This window comes from Eubalaena glacialis, chromosome 1, assembly GCF_028564815.1.
Source record: "Eubalaena glacialis isolate mEubGla1 chromosome 1, mEubGla1.1.hap2.+ XY, whole genome shotgun sequence".
In the NCBI taxonomy this organism is placed as follows: domain Eukaryota; kingdom Metazoa; phylum Chordata; class Mammalia; order Artiodactyla; family Balaenidae; genus Eubalaena; species Eubalaena glacialis.
The window spans coordinates 110,446,862-110,468,476 of NC_083716.1; positions in this window are offsets into that span (position 1 = coordinate 110,446,862).

A 21,615-nucleotide genomic window follows, 5' to 3' on the forward strand; every position below is an offset into this window, starting at 1 on the left:
TTAGCTTTTTTTATTGCCTTTGTCTTTTAACCTTTATACTAGAGTTAAGTAGCTAACACACTACCATATTACAGTATTAGAGTATTCTGAATCTGACTATATGCTTACTTTTACCAATGTGTTGTATATTTTCATATGTTTTCATGTTAATAATTAGCATCCTTCTGTTTCAGCTTGAAGAAGTTGTTTTAGCATTTCTTGTAAGAGAGGTTTAATGGTGATGAACTCTCTCAGCTTTTGTTAGGGAAAGTCCTTATCTCACCTTCATTTCTGAAGACAACTTTTCTGGGCTATTCTTGATTGGCAGTTTCTTTCTTTCTGTCTTTTGAATATATCATCCCATTATTTTCTGGCCTGCAAGGTCTCCACTGAGGAATCCAGTAATAGCCTTATGGGGTTCTCTTGTATAAGAGATTTGTTTTTCTCTTGCTGCTTTTTAAATTCTGTCATCCATTTTAAACAGTTTTATTATAATGTGTCTTGGAGAAGATTGTTTTGGATTGAAATTTTGGGTTGACCTATTAGTTTCATGAACTTGGATATCAAAATCTCTCTCTAGGTTTGGGAAGTTCTCAGGCTTTATTTCTTTAAATAAGTTTTCTATCCCTTTCTCCCTCTCTTCTCTTTCTGGGACTCCAATGATGCATACATTGTTTCTCTTAATGGTGTCCTGTAAGCCCCATAGGCTTTTCATTCCTTTTCATCCTTTTTTCTTTTTGCTCCTCTGATTGGGTAATTTCAATTTATCTTCCTTCTAGCTCTCTGATTCTTTCTTCTGCTTGGTCTAGTTGCTGTTGAAGGTCTCTAGTGAATTCTTCAGTTCAGTCATTGTACGATTTAGCTCCAAATTTTCTGTTTAGTTCTTTTTAATTTTCTTTGTTTAACTTCTTGCTTTGTTCTAATATTGTTTTCCTGATATCATTAAATTGTTTATCTGTGTTTTCTTGTAACTCTCTGAGCATCTTTAGAACAGTTATTTTGAATTATTTGTTGGGCAATTCTGGATCTCCATTTCTTTGGTGTCAGTTACTGGAGGATTACTGTATTCCTTTGCTGGAGTCATGTTTCCCTGATTCTTTGTTATCTTTATAGATTTGTGTAGGTGTCTGTGCATTTGAAGAAACAGTCATCTCTTCCAGATTTTATGAACTGACTTCCAAAAAAAAGGGAAAGCTTTTACTTGTGGGTGGAGGCATGCTGGAACATATTGTGACCCCAGTCTAGTGGTTCAGGGTGCCAAGTGTGGGAGCATAAAATGGCACTTGGGTCCAGGGATATGTGACCTCTCTTTGGCTCAGGCCACTGGGGTCTGGAGGATCAACAGTATGTGGTCCTTGGCAAGCACTGCAGGAGGTCCATAGTAGCTGCAAGGACTTTTGGGGTCCTCAGCAATACCTTCAATTCTAGGCAGCAACAGTGGTGGCTGGGGAGAGTGGTGTACACACAGTCAACTGCAGGGGCTAGCTGCAGGTGCCTGTGCAGTGTCAGGGGCTAGATGCAGACACATGTATTGGTGGGAGCCAGGGAATGCAGAAAGGGCCAGGGCCAACTATGGGCTCACTGGCAGCTGCAGCATCCCTGGCTGTCAGTGTGCTCTCCTGTGGCTGCACAGCGTCCCCAGGGCATGTGCATGCTCATGGGAGCCAGTGATGAGAATCAGGCTGGGAGCATGCAGGTGCACAGCTGGAGAATTTAGCCCTGAGCACACACACAGTGCTGGGGTCGTCTGCATGGGTGTAGGCCAGGGTCTTACATTGGTACAGCCACAGAGCCTTGGGCTGTCTGCCACTGCAGTTCTCAGGCTCTGGGGGCAGAAGGAGAAAGTGGAGACAGACTCAGGTGTCAACAAACACAAATACCTATGGACCAAACACTGGAAAAATCTACAGGGGGCCCATAGAAGCTGTCCTGGCAGCTTATTTCTTCTGTGGCAGAATGTGTTGGGTTTATCTGCAGAGCAAGTCACTGTGAACCACAATTGCTCCCACAGCATGGCTGCTATTGGTAGTCCCTGCTTTTCTTCCTTGTTCCTGGCGGTCTCTATACATCTCAGCTTTGCCGGTCTGAATTGGGTGAAACCGAAGTAGGACCTTTGTATGGTGCTCTGAAAGGCTGGGAAAGCTGGTGTTCACTTCCCTCTTCTTTCCCAGGCCAGGGGAACTCTTACTGGTGAAGAAGTTCCCTCTTGGCTCTGAGCCAGTATCCCCACCCAACTCCCACCCCCATGCTGACTTGGGGGATGGGATGATACAGGCAAAGGAAGCTGTCTTCCTTCTCTTCTTCTGTGGTTATTCTCAGGTTTTCCTTTCACTTTGTTGCTAAATATCTCTAAGTGGACTCCAGAGCTCTCTCAGAGCTGTTTATGTTAGATAGCTGTCTAATTGTCAATCTTTGCGGGGGCACGGAAGCTAGTGTCTTCTACACCACCATTTTTGTGACATCACTTGGTTTTTATATTTTTTAATTGTTGGTGGAAAAAAGAAACCTTTCATGACATGTGAAATTATATAAAATTCAAATTTTAAAGTTTTATTGGACACAGCTATGCCCATTCGTTGACATATTATTTATGGCTGCTTTCAAGTTACCACAACAGAGATCATATCTGTGACAGAGATCATATGGCCTGAAAAGCCTGAAATATTTACTCTCTGGCTCTTTACAGAAAAGTCTTGCTCACCTCTGACATAAAGGATGAAGTCCAAACTTTGTGAATAAAAAGTACTCACCACAAGACTTGTCACACAGGGGTTCCCAGTCAGGGATGCTAATGAATCCCATCCCAGCAGCTCGCCTGCCCCAGCCATGCTCTCCCTTAAGCATCTCCACTCACCACATTAATCCCAGCTCCACCCCATTTCCCATTCATTGAAAATCTTCTCCACTAAGACATCCTGGTTCCTCTCAAACCAAACCCACCCCAAGCTGTACTTCCAAAAGCATTTTGTTTGTAGCTCTTTGTAGCTGGTTACATTCTGCTTCACATGCTTATTATGTATTATTGTGTGTACATATCTGTGAGCTCCCTGAGAAAGGAGTAAAGTGTCCTCCAAATCCTGGCAGTGCTCCTGGCATATAGTACCAAGCTGCAGTGCCCAGGAAATGAATGTTGAATATCTGGGTGGAAGGGTGGATGGATGGGTGAATGGATGGATGGATGGATGGATGGATGGATGGATGGATGGATGGATGGATGGTGTAGAGAAATCAAACCTGAGTTCCTTGAGAACAACTAGAAGACCCCTGCACAATCCTCAGGGAACATTCCTGGCATTTTACTCACACATTTTTTTCTCCCATCAATGAGCTGGAGATGAGTCTCACTGACCTTCTAGGAGTCCCAAGCTACTCTAAGAGGTCTCCCCCAATTCTTACCATCCTCAGGCTGCTGGATAATGATAGCAGTGGTGGGGACTCGGGGCAAGGGTGATAAGGAAGAAGATGTAGGAAGTAACTCATCCCATTAGTTGCTATCTGTCCTTCCACATGGGTTCCTCGAGCTTTTGGGGTGCCACCCAAACTTAATTAATTAAAGGCTGATCATCATAATACCCACTGCTATAAAAAGCATCACAACCCAGGGGCAAATGATCAAGGATTAGGCAGAAACAAAATGAAAAGGTGCTGAGGGAGGGAAGAGGGCTCCTAGGGTTCTGAGTTAGGAGCTTCTCAGCCAGAAGTGTAAAAGAAAAAGACTTCACAGTTCACTGGGCCAAGTGGTCCCCTAAAGCTGTGGAACAGGGTCAACCTTCTCCAATTTCCTCCCCACACTGTACTTGATCTGAAAGCAGAGAAGATGGAACTTAAGGGTAAAGGTTGAGAAGACTAAGGAGCTGTGTTTTACTGAAACTCTGGTCTAAGAATAACTATCACCATGTCTTGTATTGAGCACCATCTGTCTGTCTGGCATGTGTTTGCTCTCTCTCTCAACAACACCCATGCAAGCGAGCTGTGCTTATCTCCACATTGAGCCCAGGAAGGTTGAATGACCTAGGTCAGACACATGCTCCAATACCTGACCCTTCCTCCAGCAGGTCACCCAACATCAGTGGTTCAGCCCCTGTTTGGTCCCACAAGAAATCAGGTGGAGGACAAAAGGCTCTGATCATTAATCAAGCCAAGGCCTCCTATTGGGGAATTCCCCAGGCCATGACTGTCTGTACATTGCTGCTTACACTCCTTAGCAGCCACCGCCAACCACATGAGCCTATTTACTTAAATGGGGTTGAAAAATAAAGGCAAATGTGCTCTGTTGGTAAGGAGGTATTAATCACCCAATTGTCGCGTTGGCCCAAAGTGTGCTTGCTGACGTCTGGGCTGCCCAGGGAAGGCATTTGACTCAACAAGAAGTAATGCAGCAGGCAGCTGGGTCTGTGGTCAGGTCTCGTGGAACACCTACACCTGCCCCACACACTCTTGGCTGCTGCACTGGAAGCTAATTATTTTTATAAAAGCTGTATTGAAATATAACTTATATACTATAAAATTTACCCTTTTAAAGTGGACAATTCTATGGCTTTTAGTGTATTCATAGAATTGCGCAACTTTCACCTAGTTAGTTGTTCTAATTTTAGAATGTTTTCATCCTCTCTAAAAGGAACCTGATATTTGTTAGCAATCATTTCCCATTTTCTCTTCTCCCCAGTCTGTGGCAACCACCAATCTATTTTTTGTCTCTACAGGTTTTCCTATTCTGGACATCTCATAGAAATAGAATTATACACTATATGGTCTTTTGTGGCCAACTTTCATCAGTTAGCATAATGTTCGCAAGGTTCATTCATGGTGTTGCATGTATCACTGTTTCATTCCTTTTTATGACTGAATAATAATTCTACTCCATGGACATGCCCGATTTTATTTAACCATTCATAAGCTGGTGGACATTTGAATTGTTTTCACTTTTTGATTATTATGAATAATGTTGCTATAAATATTCATGTACAAGTTTTTTTGAAAGTATGTCTTCATTTTTCTTAGGTTTATACCTAGGAGTTGAATTTCTAGACCATATGGCAATTCTATGTTTAACATTTTGAGGAACAGCCAAACTGTGTTCCAAAACTGCTGCACCATTGTACATTTCCACTAGTGATGTATGAAGGTTCCAGTATCTCCACATCCTTGCTGACACTTGTTTTTGGAGCCGTTCTAGTGGGTATGAAATGCTATCTCCTTGCAGTTTTGATTTGCATTTTCCTGATGACTAATGATGTCAAGCATCTTTTCATGTGCTTATTGGTCACTTGAAGAAACTTCTATTAAAATCTTTGCCCTTTTTAAATTGGGATTTTGTCTTTTTATTGTTGTTGTAGTTCTTTATATATTTTGAATACTAGACCCTTACCAGGTATGTATTTTGCAAATATTTTCTCTCATTCTGCAAGTTGTCTTTTCAGTTTTTTGATAATAGTCTTTGAAACACAAAAGTTTCTCATATGAATGACATCCAATTTATCTATTTTTTCTTTTATGATTATGCTTTTGTTGTCATATATAAGAAGCAATTGCCTAACCCAGATTCATGAAAATTTACTGCTATTCTTTCTTCTAAGAGTTTTATAGTTTTAGTTCTTGCATTTATATCTATGATCCATTTAGTGTTAATTTTTATATATGATATGAGGTAGGAGCCCAATTTCTTTCTTTAGCATGTGAACATCCAGTTGTCCCAGCACCATGTGTTGAAAAAACTATTCTTTTTCCCACTGAATTATCTTGGCATACTTGTCAAAAATCAATTGACCATTGGAAACACTTGTGCCCTGTTGGTAAATTGGTACAACTACTGTGGAAAACAGTATGGAGCTTCCTCAAAAAATTAAAAATAGAACTGCCATATGATCCAGCAATTTCACTTCTGGGTATTTATCTGAAGAAAACAAAAAACACTAATTTGAAAAGATATATGCACCTCAGTGTTCATTGTAGCATTATTTACAATAGCCAAGATATGGAAGCAATCTACATGTCCATTGGTAGATGAATAGATGAAGAAGATGCGAATACTATTCAACCATAAAAAAGAATGAAATGTTGCCATTTGCAACAACATGGATGTACCTAGAGTGTATCATAGTAATGAAATAAGTCAGACAGAGAAACACAAATACCATAAAATTTCACTTATATGTGCAATCTAAAAAAACAAATGAACAAACATAACAAAACAGAAACAGTCTCATAGATACAAAGAACAAACTGGTGGTTGCCAGAGGGGAGGGAGGATTAAAGGTACAAACTTCCAGTTATTAAGTGAGTAAGTCACAGCAATGTAACTTATGGCATGGGAAATATAGTCCATAATATAGTAATAAATTTGTATGGTGACAGCTGTAACCAGACTTATCATGGTGATCATTTTGTAATGTATAGAAATATTAAATCACTATGTTGTACACCTGAAACTAAGATAATATTGTAAGTAAATTATACTTCAATAAAAAATCAGTTGACTGCAAATTAAGGTTTATTTCTGGCATCAGTTTGATTCCACCTACCCATGTATCTCTCCTTATACCAGTACCATGCTGTCTTGATTACCATAGCTTTATAGTAAGTTTTGGAATGACACAGCATGAGTCCTCCACATTTGCTATTCTTTTTCTGGATTATTTTGGCTATTCTGTGTCCTTGAATTTCTATATGAACTTTAGGATCAGCATGTCATTTTATGCCAAGAAAAAAATGTTAGCTGAGATATTGATAGGGATTATGTTGAATCTGTAGATCATTTGGGGGAGTATTGCCATCTTAATGATCTTAAATGTTCCAATCCATGAACATAGAGTTTCCATTTAATGAGGTCTTTTATTTCTTTCAACAATGTTTTGTAGTTAGTGCACAAGTCTTGCACTTCCTTTGTTAAATTTATCTTTAAGTATTTTCTTCTTTTTGATGCTGGGCAGCTAATTTTTAAGGAAGGGAAGCAGGTAGAGACAAAATGATTCTCCAAGATCCAAGATATAAAAGAAAGGAGAAGGGAAACGATTCATTTCTACTATCATCATTGGACTTTCATAATGCAGACCAGCCATAGTTTGGATAGTGGAATCCAGGTTGTCTGTACCCCCATCTTCCCCTCACAACTCACCATTTTCTCAGGGAATGGGGAGTGGGTGTCACTTACCTGTGTCCTCTACTATATGATTTATCATTTCACCCTCAAGCCAGGAGATGGGAACTGCAATGTGAATGACATGAGTAATTGTTTGATCTTTTAAAGAACATTTTAACTCCCTACCACCATATACAAAAATAAACTCAAAATGGATTAAAGACCTAAAGGTAAGGTCAGACACTATAAAACTCTTAGAGGAAAACATAGGCAGAACACTCTATGACATAAATCACAGCAAGATCCTTTTTGACCCTCCTCCTAGAGAAATGGAAAGAAAAACAAAAATAAACAAATGGGACCTAATGAAACTTAAAAGCTTTTGCACAGAAAAGGAAACCATAAACAAGATGAAAAGACAACCCTCAGAATGGGAGAAAATATTTGCAAATGAAGCAACTGACAAAGGATTAATCTCCAAAATATACAAGCAGCTCATGCAGCTCAATATCAAAAAAAACAAACAACCCAATCCAAAAATGGGCAGAAGATCTAAATAGACATTTCTCCAAAGAAGATATACAGATTTCCAACAAACACAAAAAACTAAAAATAGAACTACCATACGACCCAGCCATCCCACTACTGGGCATATACCCTGAGAAAACCATAATTCAAAAAGAGTCATGTACCACAATGTTCATTGCAGCTCTATTTACAATAGCCAGGACATGGAAGCAACCTAAGTGTCTATCGACAGATGAATGGATAAAGAAAATGTGGTACATATATACAATGGAATATTACTCAGCCATAACAAGAAACAAAATTGAGTTATTTGTAGTGAGGTGGATGGACCTAGAGTTTGTCATACAGAGTGAAGTAAGTCAGAAAGAGAAAAACAAATACCATATGCTAACACATATATATGGAATATAAAAAAAAAAGTGGTTCTGAAGAACCAAGGGGCAGGACAGGAATAAAGATGCAGATGTAAAGAACGGACTTGAGGACATGGGGAGGGGGAAGGGTAAGCCGGGACGAAGTGAGAGAGTGACATTGACATATATACACTACCAAATGTAAAAGAGATAGCTAGTGAGAAGCAGCTGCATAGCACAGGGAGATCAGCTCCATGTTTTGTGACCACCTAGAGGGGTTGGGATAGGGAGGGTGGGAGGGAGATGCAAGAGGGAGGGGATATGGGGATATATGTATACATATAGCTGATTCACTTTGTTATACAGCCGAAACTAACACAATATTGTAAAGCAATTATACTCCAATAAAGATGTTGGAAAAGAAAAAAGATATACAAGGCAAAAAAATAAAGAAAGAAAAAACATTTTAATTCCATTCCTTCATCATCTGGTGTATTCTAAGTGCCTTGTCTGTGCCAGGAGCTGGTGACACAGCAAGTAACTTACAAGTTAGCCCCTGCTCCAGGGAGCTCAGAAACGTGGAAAGGCCACCACACAGACGGTGATATTCAGGGCGGAAAGTGATTCGGTGGAGGAGAGCACACAGGGGTCCTGGATGCCCAGAAGGGCACCGTCTGTGACACCCTTCAGGAGAAGTTCCCGAAGGGTGAGGGCAAGGGCACTGGAAGCAGGCACCGGGAGAGCAGCTCATGAGCAGAAGTGTGGAGAATGGAGCAGTCATGGCAGGTGGGGATAAGAAGTCTCGAGGGGTTCAGTGCAGAGGAGACAGACACATGGAGCCAAGTGGACGGACACATGGGGCTGAGCGGACAGACACATAGGGCGGAGTGCAGCCAGTGTGGTCGGAAGGTCCCATTGTCTTTGCTTCAGCAGAAGATCTCCTGCCTGCTTTCCTGAGGGGGTGGTGCCTGCATGTTCCCTGAAACCTCATCCTGGGGTGGAGGGGATGATCGACTATGCATACCTCAGTGTGAAAAACTGATAAAACTTCCACAAGATAGGATTTTTAAAGAGAATTTTGTTTATTTAGTACTATTTAAAAGGTACCAAAACATATAAAGCATATAAAGACCACACAATGGATACCCATGTGCCCACACACTAGCTTAAAAATAAAACTGCTCCTGTATACTGCTCCCCAATCACCAACACCTCCTTCCACCCAGAAGTAACCACGTTCCTGAAGTTGGTATTTGTTGTTGGCCCCATGCATCCATCATACTTTGTCTCAATACACATGAATCCTTACACTATATTCAGTCCTTGTTGGCTGGCAGTTTTTATATGGCATCATTCTGTAGAGAACCTCATGTAACTTGTTTTTCTCAGAGTTTGAAGTCTCTGATACTCATCCACACTAAGTGCACTTCTGCTGCATATATTTCCTCGCTCTGTAATATCCCAACGTTAGAATATCCCACAGTTCATTGTTTCTGGGTCTTTAACTTGCTGACAATTTTTGGCGCTTCCAAGTGCTGCCATGTATCATCTTGGCTTGTGTCTCCTGAATTATAGACAACAGTTCCTCCAGGGAAAAGGTTTTCAAACTGATCTGCAGGGAAAAATTGATTTTATATTGTAACTCCGTACACATATTTTTACAAGAGTTCTAGAAAATAATGCTTGCCCTACCTGCAGTGTACTCTCAGTATTTTCGTTCTATTCTGTTTCATTTCCTAATTCTGGCCTTGACCCGTTGAACTAGGTTTATGGCTCACGATGATTCCCACCAGCTGAGAAAGGCCCTATTCCTACCTCTGTATTCATTGGATGGGAAGTGCTGGGTATAAGGAGTACACCCCTCACTTCACCGCGTCTGCCAAGTTGTTCTCCTCCTGGCAGTGACAGACCCTGTCTCCAACAGAGAGCAAGACTTTCCATATTGCCAGAAACTTTCATATCGGGCCATCTGGTGAGTATAAAATAGTATTTCACTGTGATTTCATTTGGCATTTCCCTAATGAAAATGCCCAATGACTAACGAGGCAAAGCATCTTTTCATGAGCTTCTGGGCCATCCACACTTGCTCTTCTGTGAAATGCCTTTTCATGCCTTCTACCCATTTTCCTATACTTTTCTTATTGATTGGTGCAACTTCATTATGCATTCTTTATACTAATCTATTATTTTCTTCCCTGTCTGTGGACTGTCTTGTTGTTTCTATCGCTGGTTTTTGGTGGTGGTGTCAAATTCTTATATGATTTGTTACAACAAATTCATAAATATTGCCTCGTGCCTGCTGGCCCCACCCCCTTCTCCCCCCTACCTGGAAAGCAAATTCCAGTCCTCAGTGAGATTTTTTAAAAAAAGAAAAAAAGAAAGCCCACAAGAGAAGCCCCCTGTGTTTCCCTGCCAGGAAGGTGACTGAGGAGCCCAAGTCATGGTAAGGATGTCATGAGCACAGACTGCGCCCCACCCCACCCCCCAGCAGGCCAGACACACCTGCAGGTAGGCCTGAATCCTGCACAGTCCAGTTCCCTGAACCCGCTGGTGGACCCACACGCAATGCACGTAATGCATTGCTGGTCTCTCAGCCATTGCTCGTGCAACAGAAGGTCATTCCAAGGTGACCCAAATGCCTTCAGTCTGGCAGACAGTAAGCACGGACCGTAAGTCCAGTTGTGTAGTTGTGCTGCCTCCCCAGACATCCTCCACACTCTCTGGGGTCACCCCTGGCAGGAGCATCAAGAAAACAGCCTAGGCTATGGGAGACAATGTGCTATTCCTGTTAGAGCCCCAAGAGGGAGATGTGAGCCAGTAGAAGTGAAAGAAGACTCCATTTAACATTGGATTGAGGAGGGAGGGATGCCAAGGTCGGGTGGAGGCCAGATGAGGCCTTTTGTCACTGCCCCTGTTGATTTTGCCTCCCATTCCATTCTGGCCCAAGGGACGAGATGGCCTTGCTGGATAGAACAGAAATATATATGTTCTACTGCATTCTGGAAGCTGTGTGCTTGCGACAGCCCCTTCCGGAAGTAAGTCAGCCAAGCTGATAGTCATACCACTTAGAAATCAGCAATTCTGAAATCCAAGTGCAAGAATTTAGGACCCCCCACTTCCCCCAATCATGTGTGCATGGTCATGAGATTGGGAAAGTTGGTGCAGGCAGGAGGGGTCGTCTGGTTGTGGTGTCACTGAGGGATGGGGTTGTCCACATGAACCAACTGACATTTCAGTGCTGGGCACAGAGCAGGACTATGACAGTGGTTGGTCAGACATTTAATTTTTTAATAATGGCTCTACCACAACACAGACAGAAAATAGGGAAGGGGCATCTTGCTGTGGCCAAGGCCACCCTCACTCTACTCCAGCTGATATTGCCACAACTCCGAGTGTCCCCGGAAGGATGTGTCAGAGCCAAATATACCCTGGCCACCAGCTCCAGCACACTAGCCCTGGAATTGTTAAGACACACTTGCTTCCTCCCCAGGGGTCTTACTGGGACAGAGATCATGCCACTGCTCTGCCACTCACAGTGCCTTCTGTGATGGAGTCACAGGGATGGGGAGCTTCCAGACAGCTACTCTCTCACTCTGCACCTGCCAATGACTGCACACCTCCCACTTTAGAAAAGGACAAGCTGAGTCTCATTTCTATATCTCCAAAACAGTATGACAACATGGAATGGGACTTTGACTGAGTTTTGGCTGAGAACACACCCACTTCAAAGAAAGGTGCTAACCACACCTCCCTTGGTCTCCAGTCATCAGCCCCATGCCCATCTTCAGGCCTGCACCTCAGCACAACCCTGGCAGGAGACCTGTCAGTAAGAGACAGGCTCCTAGGACTAGGAGGAGGCCTCCTGAGCTCCTGCACTCACAGGCCCATTCTTGTTGCACGAACAGACACATAACATTCCTGGAAGAGATGGACAGCACCCCAGATTTGAAGGATGTGGATAGGCCCTCCCTGGAGAAGCCAGGAAGAGAATGGAGAAGGGCTGGTGGCTGGCAGGGTTGGGCAGAGGAAAAGTTGTATGTACAGAATGTGGAGAGGCAAAGATATGTGAATTTTCCCAAAGCCAAGTGACACTGACCCCCAAGGTATCAGGTGTGAGTCATCCTAAAAGGACCCTGCCTAAGAGGGCAGACTGTCAGGTGAAGTGCCCCTGGGGTCACAGCAAGGCTAGGAGCTGAGAAGAAGAAAGAAGTCAACCAGAAAATGTGGGATCCAGTCAAGGAAAGGTGCAGAGAGGCAGTCCCTCTACATTCTCAAAGAATACCACAGATACCTCGCTCCCTTATCACCCACTTCCTACCTCATGGCAAGGTCACTATTAGAAATGACAAAGGACAGCCTATAGAGAAGCACCACCAGCAACTGCTAAACAGAAGCACCTAGGCTTTTCTCCCTCATTTTATTCCCCATCTGTACCTCCTCCCTCACCTGCACTAGCTTGGATGAATCAACTCTTGAAGGGCATGAAGGCACAGATCCATGCTCCCTTCTCAGCCTGGCCTGTGCCGGTGAGGGCAGGAGCTTTGGCTGGACAACAGGACGCACTTTCATATTTCCATTTAAGCTAGACTTCACTTCTTTGTGTGTTTTATTTCCCCAACTTTTATAATGGTTTTCAAACATACAGACAAGCTGGGATAATAGTACAATAAGATCAGGATATCCTCCTCTTTCAACGAGGTGAAAGACTTGTATACTAAAAATTACAAAACATTTCTGAAAGAAATTTTGAAAGACCTAAATAAATGGAAAGACATCCCATGTCCATGGATTGGAAGAAATAAAGTTATTAAGATGACACTGTTACCAAAAGTGATCTATAGATTCAATGGAATCCCTATCAAAAGTCCAAGAACTTTTTTTGCAGAGATGGAAAAGTAGATCCTCAGATTCATACAGAATTGCAACGGCCCTGAACAGTCAAAACAATCTTGAAAAAGGAGAATAACTTTGGAGGACTTACATTTCCCAATTTCAGAACTTACCATAAAGCTACAGTAATCAAAACAGTGTGGTACTAGCATAAGGATAAACCTACAGATCAATGGAATAGAATTGAGAGTCCAGAAATAAATCTACATATATATGGCCAACTGATTTTCAACAAGGGTGCAAGTCTATTCGATGGGGAAAGAATAACGTCTTCAACAAATGGTCCTGGGATAACGAGATATCTACATGCAAAACTATGAAGTTAGACCCCTACCTCATACCATTTACAAAAATTTACTCAAAATTGATCAACAATGTAAATATAAGAGATAAAACCATAAAACTCTTGGAAGAAAACATTTAAATCTCCATGACCTTGGGTTTGGCAATGGATCTTTAGATATTGAATCAAAAGCATGAACAGAAAAGAAAAAAAAACAGACAAATTGAACGTTATCAAAATTAAGAATTTTTGTGCAACGAACAATATTATTAAGGAAGGAAAAAGATAACTGTCAGAACAGAAGAAAATATTTATAAATTGTATATATGATGAAGAGCTCAATATACAGAATACATAAAGAATTCTTACAGCTCAATGACAAAAAGACAAACAACTCAATTTAAAAATGGACAAAGGACTTGAAGGACATTTCTGCAAAGAAGATATACAAATGGGCAACAAGCATATAAAAACACACTCAACATCATTAGTCCCTAGGGAAATACAAATCAAAACCACAATGAGATATCACTTCATACCTACTAGGATGACTATAATTATTTTTTAAAAAAGGAAAATAAATGTTGCAAGGATCTGGGGAAATTGGAACCCTCATACAATTGCTAGTGAGAATGCAAAACGGTGCAGCTGCTGTGGAGATCAGTTTGATGATTCCTCAAAAAAGTTAAACATAGAATTAACACATGAAGCAGAAATTTCATTCCTAAGTACAGTCAGCCCTCCATATCTGTGGGTTCCACATCCACAGATTCAGCCAAGAGTGATTATAAATATTTAGGGGAAAAAATTCCAGAAAGTTCCAAAAAACTTTCAAAACTTGGATTTGCGACAGGCCAGCAACTCTTCACACAGCATTCACATTGTATTAGGTATTATAAGTCATCTAGAGATGATTTAAAGTATACAAGTGTTTATCCATGCGTTATATGCAAATACTACATCATTTTATATAAGGATCTGGAGCATCCACAGATTTTGGTATCCATGGCAGATCCTGGAACCAATCCCCTGTGGATATGGAGGAATGACTATATATACCCAAAAGAATTAAAAACAGGGACTCAGACACTTGCACACCATGTGCATTGCAGCATTATTCAAAATAGTAAAAAGGTGGAGACAAGCCAAGTATCTATTAACAGATGAAATGATAAACAAATGTGGTAAATACATACAATGGAATATTATTCAGTCATAAAAACAACTGAAATTCTGAAACATGGATGAACCTTGAATACATTATGTCAGGTAAAATAAGTTGGATACAAAAGAACAATTATTGTAGGATTCCACTTATATGAAATATCTAGAATAGGCAAATCATAGAGGCAGTAAGTAAATTAGAGGTTACCAGGGGCTCTGGGAAGTGGGAAATGAGTTATTGCTTAATGGGTACAGAGTTTCTGTTTTGGGGTGATGAAAAGTTTTGGAAATAGTGATAAGGGTTGCACAAAATCATGAATGTAATTAATAGCACCAAATTGTACACTTAAAATGGTGAATTTTATGTTATATGTATTTTACCACAATAAAAAATATTAAAGATAATTGGTGGTCTCCGGGTGTGAAATGGGAGAGAATGATGACCGGGACTAGAAACCTACAGGGTCAGAGCTCTTTACCCTGCTAGGCCAGAGGGGAACCCGTCAGCACACCAGGGTTCACCTACTCTCACACAGGAGCTTCCTTGTTGCAATATAGCAGTCATGGATCTGGAGTGGGTGGAGAGATGGGGCCACAGGGAGGCTTGTGCAGAGGGGACAGGGCACAGCTCTACCTTGCTACCTTCTCCTTCTACTGTGGAAATCTTGTTCCCACTTGTCTCCAGCCTTATTCCAAGTCATGCTTGGGAAGCGCTGAGCCTGTATCTGGGAGCAACTCCAAACTAGGCCATAGCTGGGCGCACTGTGAAGAGGTTGACTTACGGTATTGTGATTTTATCTGTCTGTGAATAATACAAATCTTCTCATTCCCCCTTCATTCCCTACCAACTTATCCACCAGGGACAAAACAATTTAGATTTTGATATGTTTCAGAGAGATAAGGGAATGTTAGGGATGGGGTGGTGGACTGCAGGTGTTTCATCAAGGTGACCATCAAGGTATTCAGGATGGCATGAGCTAGAACAGGAGAGAGAGGGTGGTATCCAAAGGGGAGTTGGAAAGCAGTCCCATCACAGGGTCTGGAAGGGAGAACACGTGGGGCTCTGCATGCAGCCTTTGTAGTGCAGGCAGAACCCTATGACTTGGGCAGCCTTAAAGATGGTGCTCAGGCAAACACGATACAGAAGAGCAAATCCTCCAGAAGACCTGTCCACAGAGTCTGCACTTGCAGGGAACTGTGCAGCACAACACATACTCACAATATGGCCTGGGTGAGCCTTGGGGTCCTAGTCTAGCCCAGGGAGAGCAAGGCGGCCAGGAAAAAGATGGCCAACAGTTCCTCAACACCTGGTGAGCAAACACACATCTTACCTACACTGTACAGTCCTTCTCACACCTGCATTTCCCAGAATAGCACTCACCTATCACAGCTGTGGTGGTCTGGTATAAAGCTCATGGGGAAAAGGAATTTTGTTCTAGTTTGCCATTTTTAAAAAGCAAATTCACAACCCTTTGAATTTTTAGTCATACAAGTTAAAGCATCAAAAAGGACATATACCCTGGACTCGGAACCACTACCACCACCACCGCCATCATCACCAACACCCAGCATTTCAAAACTTATTAAAAAACTACAGTAATAAAGACAGTATGCTACTGGCATGAGAATAGACATACATATTAATGGAATTGAATGGAAAGTCTAGAGATAAATCCTTACATTTAAGGATTTATTGATCAACAATTGATCAACAAGAGTACCAGGGCAATTCAATAGGGAAAGAATAACCTTTTCAATAACTGGTGCTAGGACAACCAGATATTTACTTGCAAAAGAATAGTTACACCCTCCCCTACACGTACAAAAATTAATTCAAATTATTCATACACCTAATTAAATGTAAGGGCTAAAACTATAATGATCTTAGAAGAAAATGTAAGAGTAAATTTTTGTGACCTTGAGTTAGGCAATGGCTGCTTAGATATGACACCAAAAACAAAAGTGACCAAAAAAAAAAAGATGACTCAGACTTAATCAAAATTAAAAGCTTTTATGCTTCAAAAGATACCATGAAGAAAGTGAAAAGACAACTCAAAAAATGAGAGAAAATATTTGCACAGCACAGTGTGATCTAGCAAATGAAGGAGAAATTGAGACTTTCCTGGTAAAGGAAAGCTGAGGGAGTTCATTACCATTAGACCTACCTACAAGAAATGCTGATAGGATTCCTTCAAGTTGAAATGAAAGGATGTTAGAAAGCAATATGAAAGCTCTCTGGCAAAGATAACTGCATAGAAAAATACAGAATCTTGTAGTATTGTAATGTTGGTGTGTAAATCACTTTTAATTCTGGAATAGCATTGGAGAGAAAAAAGCATAAAATTAACTCTAAGTCTATGTTAATGGATATATAATATTAAAATGTAATTTGCATGTGATAATATTTACAGTAAGAAATTTATAATTTATAATAAGAAATATATATTTGGCCTTAGTCATCAGTCCAGGCACAGAGATCCTAAAACCCTTGGAATTTACTTGGAGATACACCTTGGAGATAAATGTGTCTCTTGTTATATTAATGAGGTGACTTTTGGGCCACATCTAAGTATGCATGGGGGCTGGTTGCCAGGAGAACCAACCAGTGATTAAAGGGTTGGACATTCAGCCCCAAAACCCTGACCTCTGGGAGGCGAGAGAGGTTGGAGGTTAAATCAATCACCAACGGCCAAATATTTAATTAGTCATACGTATGTAATGAGGCTTCCATAAAAACCCAAAGGGATGGGGTTTGGAGAACTTCCAGGTTGATGAACACATGGAGGTTTGGGGAGAGTAGCATGCTCAGAAAGGGCATGCCCTTTCCCCATATCTTGCCCTATGCATCCCTTCCATATGGCTGTTCCTGAGTTATATCCTTTTATAATAAATTGATGATCTAGTAAGTAAATGTTTCTCTGAGTTCTGAGAGCCACTCTATAAATTAATCAAACTGAAGAAGGGGTTTGCTGAAACTTCCAATCTATAGCCAGTGGATCAGAAGCATAGGTAAAAACCTGGGCTTGCAACTGACATCTGAAGTGGGGTGGGAAGCAGTCTGTGAGACTGAGCCCTTAACCTGTGGGATCTGATGCTATCTCCATGTAAACAGCGTCAGAACTGAGTTGAATTGTAGGGCACCCAGCTGGTGTCTGAGAATTACTTATCATTGTTGGTGTGGAAACACCCCACCTCACACACAAACACACACACACACACTGTAACTGGTTGCAGAATGAAGAATTTCTTGGTGGTGGCATGAGGAAGAACCCAAACACACCCATTGGAATTGGTGACCAGAAAACATTTTATTGCAATATTAATAACATATAGTTGGGGGAGGGGGACAGAAATGTAAAGGAGTAGAGATTTTGTATGTGATTGAAGTTAAGTTGTTGTCAGCTTAAAATAGATTGTTATAACTTCAAGATGTTTTATGTAATCTCCTTGTTCACCACAAAGAAAATACCTATAGATGATACACAAAAGGAAATGAGAAAGGAAACAAAGCACATCGCTGCAAACAAACAAAAATCAATGAAACATGAAGGAAGGCAACAAGAGAGGAAATGAGATACCAAATAGCTATAAGATATACAGAAAACAATTAACAAGATAGCAGTAGTGAGTCCTTCCTTAACACTAATTAATTTAGTGGGTTATACTCCCCAATTAAAAAGATATACTGTCAGAATGGATTAAAAAGAAAAAAATATCCAGCTATGTGCTGTCTAAATGAGACTCACTTTAGATCAAATGACACACCCAGGATGAAAGGGAAAAGATGAAAAAAATTATTCCATGCAAATGGTAAACAAGAGAGCAGAAGAGGCCATACTTATATCACACAAAATAGATTTTAAGTCAAAAACTGTCACAAGAGACAAATAGGACATTATATAATGAAAAAAGGAACAATTCTTTAGGAAGATATAACAATTTAACTATATATGCACCAAACACTGGAGCTCCCAAATATATGTAGCAAATACTGAGAGAATTGAAGGGAGAAATAGCAACACGATAATAGTAAAAGGATTCAACACTCCACTTTCAATAATGGATAGAAAAACCAGACCAATAAGGAAAGAGAAGACTTGAACAATACTATAAAACAATGGACTTAACAGACACATACAGAACACTCCATCTAACACATTTTCCTCAAGCATCCATGAAACTTTATCCAAGATGGCCACATGTTAGGCCACAAAACAAGTCTTAATTTAAGAAGATTGAAATCATACCAAGTATCTTTTCTGACCACAATGCAGTGAAACCAGAAATCAATAGCAGAAGGAAAACTGGGAAATTCACACATATGTGGACATTAAGCAACACATTCTTAAAGAACCAATGAGTCAAAGAAAAAATATCACAAGAAAAAATTTAAAAATATCTCGAGACAAATGAAAAATAACATCCCCAAACTTATGGGAATGCAGTTAAAGCAATACTAAGAGGGAAATCTATGGTTGTAAACAGATTAAGAAGAAATATCTCAAATCCACAACCTAATTTTACACCTCAAGGAACTAGAAAATGAAGGAAAAAACTAAATCCAAAGATAGCAGAAGGAAGGAAATAATGAAGATTAGAGTAGAAATAAGTGAAATAGAGAAAAGAAAAAAATCAACAAAACTAACAGTTTTTTTTTTTAAGATCAACAAAATTGACAAGCCCTTAGCTAAATTAACCAAAGGAAAAAGAAGTCTCAAATAAATAAAATCAGAAATGGAAGAAGGAACATTACAAGTGATACCAAAGAAATAATAAGGAATGTAAGAGACTACTATGAACAATTATACAGCAAAAAAATGGATAATTTAGAAGAAATTAATAAATTCCTAGAAACATACACCCTATCAAGACTTAATCACAAAGAAATAAAAAATCTGAACAGACCTAGTAAAGAGATTGAATCAGTAATCAAAAATCTCCCAACAAAGGAAATCTTAATACCAGATAGTTTCACTGGAGAATTCTACCAAACATTTTTTAAATTAACACCTATTCTCCTCAAACTCTTCCAAAAAATTAAAGAAAAGTGAATACTTCCAAACTCATTCTGTGAGGTCAACATTCCCTGATATCAAAGATAGACAAAGATACTACAAAAAAAAAACCCTACCAACCAATATCCCCAATTATCATAGATACAAAAATCCTCAACAAAATACTAGCAAACTTAATTCAACAGCACATTTAAAGGATTACACAGTATGAGCAATTAAAATTTATTCCTTGGTACAAGGATGGTTCACTAGATATGAAAACCAACCAATGTAACACACCATATTAACATAATGAAAGACCAAAAATATGACCATCTCAATAGATACAGAAGAAGTATTTGACAAATTTCAACACCCTTCTTTGATAAAAAGACTTAAAGATTAGGAAGAGATGGAAACAACCTCAATGTAATAAAGACCATATCTGCAAAGCTCACAACTAAAATCATACTCAATAGTGAAAAACAAAGTTTTTCCTCTATGATGAGGAACAAGGCAAGGATGCCCACACTTACTGCTTCTACTGAGTATAGTACTAGAAGTCCTGGCCAGAGCAGTCAGGAGAGAAAGAGAAATAAAAGGCATCTAATTTGGAAAGGAAGAAGTCAAAATATCTCTATTTGCAGATGACATATTCTTCTATGTAGAAAACCCTGAACGTTACATGTGCATACACACACACAGACACAGAGTTAGAGCTAATAAATAAATTCAACAAAGTGGTAGGCCACAAAAATCCATTGCATTTCTATATAGTAACAATGAATAATCCAAAAAGGAAATTAAGAAAACAGTCCCACCTACAAAAGCATCAAAAAGAATAAAATAATTAGGAATAAATTTAACCAAGGAGGTGAAAGATTTGTACAAATGACAAAACAATGGCAAAAACTACAAAACAATGGCAAAGAAATTAAAGAAGACACAAATAAATGGAAAAACATCATTTGTTCATAGATTGGAAGAATTAATATTGACATGTACATACCACTGTATTTAAAATAGAAAATGAACAAGGACTTACTGTATAGCAAAGGGAACTCTGCTCAATATTGTGTAATAACCTAAATGGGAAAACAATTTGAAAAAGAATAAATATATGTATATGTATAACTCAGTCATTTGCTGTACACCTGACACTAATACAACATTGTTAATCGACTATGCTCCAATATAAAATAAAATTTTTTTTAAATTGTCCATACCACCCAAAGGGATCTACAGATACAATGTAATGCCTCCTAAAATCCCAGTAGCATTTTTTGAGATATAGGGAAAAAATCCTAAAATTTATTGGAACCTCAAGGAGCCCCCAAAAGCCAAAATGGACTTTTAAAAAGAAGAAGAAATTTGAAGACTTCACATGTCCTGATTTCAAAAACATGTTATAAAGCTACAGCAATAAAAACAGTGTGGTACTGGAATAAAGACAGACATATAGACTAATGGAACAAAATAGAGAGCCCAGAAATTAATCCTCACATATATGGTCAAATAATCTTTGACAAGGATACCAAGAACACTGAACAGGGAAAATCTCTTCAACAAATGATGATGGGAGAACTGGATATCCACATGAAAAAGAATAAAAGTGGACCTTTACATTATACTACATACAAAAATTAACTCAAAATGGATTAAATACCTAAACATCAGACCTCAAGCAGTAAAACTGCTAGAAGAAAACATAGGGAGAAACTTTCATGACATTAGACTTGGTAATGATTTATTGGATATGACACCCAAATCTTGTGACAAAAAAAAAAAATGACAAATGGAAGTACATTAAAATTAAAAACTTCTTTGCATGAAGGAAAACAATCAACAGAGTGAAAGAACAATATGCAAGTGGGAGAATACATTTGTAAAACATGCATCTGATATATATATAAATAAATATATATCTAAATAGTCTTTATATATATAAAGAATCATACAACTCAATAGCAAAAACAAACAAATAATCTGATTTAAAAATGGATAGAGGAGCAGTCCCTCCCATCAAACTTCTTAGATAGCCTCATCCAACAGAGGGCAGACAGCAGAAGCAAGAATAACTACAATCCTGCAGCCTGTGGAACAAAAACCACATTCACAGAAAGATAGACAAGATGAAAAGGCAGAGGGCTTTGTACCAGATGAAGGAACAAAATAAAACCACAGAAAAACAACTAACTGAAGTGGAGATAGGCAACCTTCCAGAAAAAGAATTCAGAATAATGATAGTGAAGATGATCCAGGACCCCGGAAAACAAATGGAGGCAAAGATCAAGAAAATGCAAGAAATGTTTAACAAAGACTTAGAAGAATTAAAGAACAAACAAA